This window comes from Asterias amurensis, chromosome 5 (genome assembly GCF_032118995.1).
Source record: "Asterias amurensis chromosome 5, ASM3211899v1".
In the NCBI taxonomy this organism is placed as follows: domain Eukaryota; kingdom Metazoa; phylum Echinodermata; class Asteroidea; order Forcipulatida; family Asteriidae; genus Asterias; species Asterias amurensis.
Window position 1 is genome coordinate 22,140,092 of NC_092652.1, and position 8,978 is coordinate 22,149,069.

The window sequence follows — 8,978 nt, forward strand, 5'->3', positions numbered from 1 at the left end:
CATCACAGAACAAGGGACAGTAGGCTATAGATTAAAGTGTTATAACATCGGTGTATGAGTATAAATGAACTTTCTCTATTCCCGATAACACATTTAAAGCCACCTGGAAGTGCTATTTTGTCAAAATAAAGCTTTTGTCACTAAAATGTGTGTTTCGATGAGTAGAATATGAATAAAGGTTCTAAAACCTTAGTTCCTATTTAATTAACACATTTAAAAGTAGGCCCGACCCGAGAGGGCGCTGTTCGTGACTTCAATCGAGGCGTGATGTTTGAAGCACGACGATTCGAAGTGTTTGCTGCGCATCAGCGCTGGACAAATCGTCGGACCGGACCACTTTGCAAACTGATCCCATTTTTAGTTGTGTTGCTGCCTCCAGCAGCAACACACCCGCAGCAATGCAGCAACATAGCCGGAAAATGCCAGATTTTTTTTTTTTTTTTTTTTTCGAAACGTACAAAGTTGCGACTAAGACTTGCATGTACTTGAATGTTCGTATGTTCGATGTTCTATCGAGGCAAAGTCTGCCTCGATTGACGTCACAAACGGGGTAGGCGGAGTCACCCAATAAACAACCTTATCTATTTGTTAATACATATAAATCGTTACAAACCATTACTCAAACAATTATTTTATTGTTCATTAAAGAAAGTGGACACTATTGGTAATTGTCAAAGACTAGCCTTCACAGTTGGGGTATCTCAACATTCGCATAAAATAACAAACCTGTGAAAATTTGAGCTTAATCGTGCTTCAAACTTGCGAGATAATCATGAAAAAAAAAATACCCATGTCACACGAAGTTGTGTTCGTTTAGATGGTTGATTTCGAGACCTCAAGTTCTAAATCTGAGGTCTCGAAATCAAATTCAGGGAAAATTAATTCTTTCTCGAAAACTACGTCACTTCAGAGGGAGCCGATTCTCAAAATGTTTTATACCATCAACCTCTCCCCATTACTCGTCACCAAAAAAAGGTTTTATGCTAAAAGTTATGTTGAGTAATTACCAATAGTGTCCACTGCCTTTAACATAAACAAATTTGTTTTCAGATGACTTTAACATATCATATTAAATACAAAATTACAGTTTGTGTCTGTCATGTACGGTCTATACAAAATGTATCACTGCACGCACCATATGTCCCCATAGATGTAGAATCATTCTATTTGATATCTACGATCCCCATTCTTAAAGAATAAATAGAACTCCGGGATAATACGCCAGGTTGCCCCGACGGGTGCGTTCGTTTTAGCTTCCCTGGGTCGACCCCGGTGACTGGCGTTTTTTTTTTTTTTTTTTTCAGGACGAATGTGGGTTATTATCTGCACACGTTCGTCCTGGAAAAATCCCACGCCACGCACCGGGGTCGACCCGGGGAAGCTAAACGAACGCACCCATAGTTGCAGCGATACATCCGGCTTCCGTGTGTTCTGTCTTCCGATTTTATTTTCCTCTCAAAATAATAAGCACTTACATCGTTGCCAAAACACGATTGAACATCAATTACTTTCATGTGATCGGGATTTTAAAAAACAAACAAAAAAAAACCGAAGTCTTAAAGGCGCTATATTATAGACACTATTTTGTAATTACGAAAAGTAAAAACTTTGAGCAATGGGGAGCTGTTTTGACAATATAAAGTTTTATGAGAAACAGCTCCTTCTGAAGTAACAAAGTTTCTGAGAGGTAGAACTAATTCGAATCGAATCCCACCCGAGTAACATGCCTGTGATATTTTTTCACAGGACTCGGGAAAGTACTGAGTATACAGTGCTAACACACATCGGTGTATGGGTAAAAACCAAAATATTAATATTCTTTATCCCCGATGCAAATTTAACATCTATTATATCGTTGCGGTACCCGCTGCCAAAACATAGGATTCGAACTGCCTCTAGCTGCCGGGCAACCTCGGTAGTCTAGTTGGTAAGACACTGCTCTAGAATTGCAAGGGTCGTGGGTTCGAATCCCACCCGAGTAACATGCCTGTGATATTTTTTCACAGGACTCGGGAAAGTACTGAGTATACAGTGCTAACACACATCGGTGTATGGGTAAAAACCAAAATATTAATATTCTTTATCCCCGATGCAAATTTAACATCTATTATATCGTTGCGGTACCCGCTGCCAAAACATAGGATTCGAACTGCCTCTAGCTGCCGGGCAACCTCGGTAGTCTAGTTGGTAAGACACTGCTCTAGAATTGCAAGGGTCGTGGGTTCGAATCCCACCCGAGTAGCATGCCTGTGATATTTTTTCACAGGACTCGGGAAAGTACTGAGTATACAGTGCTAACACACATCGGTGTATGGGTAAAAACCAAAAAATATTAATATTCTTTATCCCCGATGCAAATTTAACATCTATTATAGAACTAATTAATCACTCAAATAATAAACTACTTAATAAGAAAAGCCTTTCATTATGCATCTGAAATCTCACAAAGTTGTGCAAAAAGGGTGTTTTTCTTTCATTATCCTCTTGAAACTTCGATGACAAATTGAGCCCAATTTTGTTAATGATTTGTTTTTGTATGCATATGGGATACACCAAGTGAGAAAACTGGTCTTTAACAATTACCAAATGTGTCCAGTGCATTTAACAATTAATACCTCGAGGGGTATGTGTGTGGAATTGTGAGCGTACATGTCGGAAGTCTTCCGGCCATTTCGTATTATAACTTAATGGAACCATAAGTATATTCCTTTAGAAAGGGGCAATTAGGTCGAACGATGCAGTGCATCTTGGTTCTTGTGCGCGTGCAATGAGGAAACTAAAACCAATTCCCGAAGTATTAAGGATAAAGTGTTTATTATAGAAACGAATTTTTAAACAGAATAAATGGGTATACAAAATAATTACCAGCATAAACCCTCACTTGGTAACAAGTAATTGGGAGAGGTTGATAGTATAAAACATTGTGAGAAACGGCTCCCTCTGAAGTGACGTAGTTTTCGAGAAAGAAGTAATTTTCTACAAATTTGATTTCGAGACCTCAATTTAGAATTAATTTGAGGTCTCGAAATCAGGCATCTGAAAGCACACAACTTCGTGAGACTTGGGTGTTTTTTCTTTCATATTTATCTCGCAACTCTGACGACCAATCGAGCTCAAATTTTCACAGGTTTGTTATGTTTATGCATATGTTGAGATACACCAAGTAAGAAGACTTTTCTTTGACAATTACCAATAGTGTCCAGTGTCGTTAAACTCCGCGTGTTGACACGACTTGTCTTGTACACCGATTTTCTTCAACACTTTTTATGCGAATCTCCTTTAAGTATTTCAATTCGTGTCCCCAGTTTATACAGTAAAGACGTGCACTCATTGATTTTAAAACATGATGTATAATTTGATTTTGTACATTTTTATGTTTGATGTATTTTAAACTATCTTTTTACGTCGGTCTAACTACGAATTTTTTTTGTAACCAGTCGTAACTAATTTCCTACCTCAATTTGTGCATGCAACAAGGGATAGAAAGATCGTCGAAATCACTTCGACAGTTGCATAGCATTGTTCTATTGTAGTTCAATTATACAAATTCAGCTTAGCAATTCAGCTTAGCATCGTCAATAATTGTGACATCTTTGGATACGAGGATTCAATTTACTTTGGTGGTTGTTCCCCTACGGTTAACGTTGGTTTAAAGTTACACCATCGGCCAATTTATCCTTGTTTAATTTTAAACTTAGCAGCTTCAGAGTTGCTCCAGACGAGCAGAATTTCCCTAAAAAGTGGTAATTAATCTTGCCCTTAAAACCTACAAATACACCCACAATTATAATGGAAACTCCATCCGGAAGACATATCGCAACCTCCGAATAATAATAACAATAACAATAACAATAACAATAACAATAACAATAACAATAACAATAACAATAACAATAACAATAACAATAACAATAACAATAACAATAACAATAACAATAACAATAACAATAACAATAACAATAACAATAACAATAACAATAACAATAACAATAACAATAACAATAACAATAACAATAACAATAACAATAACAATAACAATAACAATAACAATAACAATAACAATAACAATAACAATAACAATAACAATAACAATAACAATAACAATAACAATAACAATAACAATAACAATAACAATAATAATAATAATAATAATAATAATAATAATAATAATAATAATAATAATAATAATGTTGCGTTATATGACTAAAAATAAAGCACACTCCAGAAACAGAAACTCTAAACTGACAAAAAAAAAAAAAACACTCAGAAAAAACAGGACTATTTAATATATAGTTTATTGTTTCCAAGAAAATACAATATGCATTAAAGACACTCGACACTATGCATAAAATAACATACCTGTGAAAATTTGAGCTCAATTGGTCATCGAAGTTGCGAGGGAATAATTGAAGAAAAAAAACGCCCTTGTTGCACAAGTTGTGTGCTTTCAGATGCTTGATTTTGAGACCTCCATATATAATGCCGAGGTCTCGAAATCAAATTCAAATATCATTTTAGTGAGAAAATTGCTTCTTTCTCGAAAACTAAGTTGCTTCAGAGGGAGTCGTTTCCCGCAATGCGTTATACCATCAATAGCTCTCCTTAATACTAAGTTACCAAATGTGTTTTGCAAATATATATTTTGAGTAATTACCAAAAGAGTCCATTGCATTTAATACTTACTCTGGCTGAGTAAAGATGCCTCCTCCAGAACAAAATCAAAACCATCGTCGGCGACGATATAAAAAGTGTGCGCTAGTGTTATATCTGCCCCGCGTAGACCATCTTCGATGGCATCTGCTGCAAGAGGGAATACAGACCTCCTTTCTCGTAACAAAACGTAAGATTTCCAGCGAAACTTATGAAAAAGATCATCCAAGAAGGAAACCATTGAGCTTGGTTTGTAGACAGTCTGCGTCAACGTGGGATACCTAGCTTTGTCATCAAGATCATGGGAGCTAGCACTGCCCGAGAAAACGGGTACATTAAAGGCGGCAGCCAAGTCACCCACGGCCTGCATGCTGCTGCTACAAGTCGGCCCAAAATACGCCACTACGTTCTCTAGAAGGGTCATTTTAGCGGCTTTTCCAACGGCGGCTCGTACGGGGTAGCCACACCCCAGCGTCGACGAAACCAATGTCAGAGTGAAGTTGGCGTATTCGTTCATCTCAACACGCTTCGAGATAGTCTCTCGTGCTATCTCAAAGGCTGGTAAGAGCCGTAGACCGTATACAGAAGAAGGATTTCCAAACAAAAATACAGCTACTTGAATTTCCGTTGACGATGTTAAAACTACGGCACACCCCAACATGCATACAAGACATTTGATACTTTCCATTCTTTATCTGGACGCAAACTCTACAACACTCGCAACATAAAATACGTCTGGTATGCACTGAGGATTTCTACTGAGACTTGTCCAACCAAGATCCAGTAAGTTTACATCTAAACTAAACTCCGACTCTTCTCTACATCATTTTTATAACAAAAATGAATGACGTCACTCCATCATTTTTAATGCATTTTTTTGAAAGATGCTATTACAATCACACAACGCAGGTAGCTATATCGAAGTGATACTTTGTAGATTTTGATTAAGGTCTGAACACGTTTAGGGACAATTCACGATTCATCCCAATGTCAATGCCCAAGGTGTCACAATAGAGTTTGTCAATAAAAAGGAAACGCCCCGACACCACCCCCTCCACTTTACCAAAGGTCACATCCAAGTCCCCTGTGCGATGTAATCATCTTTTTTAAAGCACATATTCCCGAATAACTTTGATGGCCGTGAGATTACAAAATGGAAATTTAATTTTCGTTTCTTCAAATCGGTTTTTTTTTATGAAGTCGATATTAAGTTCAAGAGAAATAAACACACACGTTGATCGGAGACAAAACATTTGACCTTAATGACGTCAACCAAACGCCAATTAAAACAACATTGTAGGTTTCATTGCCGGAAGTGCAGCAATAGAGTTATTGACCATTGGAGCAACTCATCAAACTAGATTATTTCAGATCCTTCTATCAACCATTTCAAACACTGAACACTATTGGCAATTACTAAAAAAATAGCAATAACACTTACTAGGTATAAATGAGCAACGGAGAGCTTTCCATTGTGTGGGAAGTGCTTGAGAAAAAGGTAGACTATCACTAAAAAATAAACTTCAGGCCTGTAGCATTTTATTATACATCTGAAAGCACACAAAGTTGTGCAACAAGGGTGTTTTTTCTTTCATTATTTTCTTGCCAGCAACTTCCATGACCACATTGAGCCAAATTGTTCACATGTTTGTTATTCTTTTTGTATCCATAGTGGGTTACACCGAGTAAAAATACAGGTCTTTGTCAATTACTGTCCATTATGCCTTTAACAACACTGGAAAAACATTGACCAAACATTCTTATCTCGTTATTAAGAAGGGCCTCTCGCTTTTAACTTAATGTCTACAGCAAATGCCCATCTATGTATTTACAAGTATTTGATGTGACAGGTCAATTAATTGCATTGGCTTGCTACCGCCCAAAGATTTCCATCAAGATTCAAGCAAGATAGAATTTCAACGATAACATATTAACAATCAAAACTCGCATATTTGAAGACGCGCGACGCGCATGATTGGCCAATGAACAAACAAGCCATAACATCTGACGTCACACAAAGAGGCTCGTGAATGGACCCTTTTCATGAAATTGTTCATTTCATGAACACGTGCGCACTATCATTTTTGTTTGGCAAAATGAGGGAACATCGCGCTGTTTTGTAAACAGCTGTGTACAAAACAGCGCGATGTTCATAATGTTCTTTTACAAACTTCTTTAAATCTGGAAATCTCTTTGAATCGGGCACTTCTTTTATTTTGGACACGGCGTTAATGAGTGCAAAAAGGCGCGACGTAAATTAACTTCCACCTTCGGTCTGAGAAAGTACAACATCACAGAACAAAGGAATGTAGAATACAGATTAAAGTGTTATAACACACATCGGTGTATGAGTATAAATGAACTTTCTCTATTCCCGATAACACATTTAAAGCCACCTGGAAGTGCTATTTTGTCAAAATAAAGCTTTTGTCACTAAAATGTGTGTTTCGATGAGTAGAATATGAATAAAGGTTCTAAAACCTTAGTTCCTATTTAATTAACACATTTAAAAGTAGGCCCGACCCGAGAGGGCGCTGTTCGTGACTTCAATCGAGGCGTGATGTTTGAAGTACGACGATTCGAAGTGTTTGCTGCACATCAGCGCTGGACAAATCGTCGGACCGGACCACTTTGCAAACTGATCCCATTTTTAGTTGTGTTGCTGCCTCCAGCAGCAACACACCCGCAGCAATGCAGCAACATAGCCGGAAAATGCCAGATTTTTTATTTATTTTTTTTTTTTTTTCGAAACGTACAAAGTTGCGACTAAGACTTGCATGTACTTGAATGTTCGTATGTTCGATGTTCTATCGAGGCAAAGTCTGCCTCGATTGACGTCACAAACGGGGTAGGCGGAGTCACCCAATAAACAACCTTATCTATTTGTTAATACATATAAATCGTTACAAACCATTACTCAAACAATTATTTTATTGTTCATTAAAGAAAGTGGACACTATTGGTAATTGTCAAAGACTAGCCTTCACAGTTGGGGTATCTCAACATTCGCATAAAATAACAAACCTGTGAAAATTTGAGCTTAATCGTGCTTCAAACTTGCGAGATAATCATGAAAAAAAAAATACCCATGTCACACGAAGTTGTGTTCGTTTAGATGGTTGATTTCGAGACCTCAAGTTCTAAATCTGAGGTCTCGAAATCAAATTCAGGGAAAATTAATTCTTTCTCGAAAACTACGTCACTTCAGAGGGAGCCGATTCTCAAAATGTTTTATACCATCAACCTCTCCCCATTACTCGTCACCAAAAAAAGGTTTTATGCTAAAAGTTATGTTGAGTAATTACCAATAGTGTCCACTGCCTTTAACATAAACAAATTTGTTTTCAGATGACTTTAACATATCATATTAAATACAAAATTACAGTTTGTGTCTGTCATGTACGGTCTATACAAAATGTATCACTGCACGCACCATATGTCCCCATAGATGTAGAATCATTCTATTTGATATCTACGATCCCCATTCTTAAAGAATAAATAGAACTCCGGGATAATACGCCAGGTTGCCCCGACGGGTGCGTTCGTTTTAGCTTCCCTGGGTCGACCCCGGTGACTGGCGTTTTTTTTTTTTTTTTTTCAGGACGAATGTGGGTTATTATCTGCACACGTTCGTCCTGGAAAAATCCCACGCCACGCACCGGGGTCGACCCGGGGAAGCTAAACGAACGCACCCATAGTTGCAGCGATACATCCGGCTTCCGTGTGTTCTGTCTTCCGATTTTATTTTCCTCTCAAAATAATAAGCACTTACATCGTTGCCAAAACACGATTGAACATCAATTACTTTCATGTGATCGGGATTTTAAAAAACAAACAAAAAAAAACCGAAGTCTTAAAGGCGCTATATTATAGACACTATTTTGTAATTACGAAAAGTAAAAACTTTGAGCAATGGGGAGCTGTTTTGACAATATAAAGTTTTATGAGAAACAGCTCCTTCTGAAGTAACAAAGTTTCTGAGAGGTAGAACTAATTCGAATCGAATCCCACCCGAGTAACATGCCTGTGATATTTTTTCACAGGACTCGGGAAAGTACTGAGTATACAGTGCTAACACACATCGGTGTATGGGTAAAAACCAAAATATTAATATTCTTTATCCCCGATGCAAATTTAACATCTATTATATCGTTGCGGTACCCGCTGCCAAAACATAGGATTCGAACTGCCTCTAGCTGCCGGGCAACCTCGGTAGTCTAGTTGGTAAGACACTGCTCTAGAATTGCAAGGGTCGTGGGTTCGAATCCCACCCGAGTAACATGCCTGTGATATTTTTTCACAGGACTCGGGAAAGTACTGAGTATACA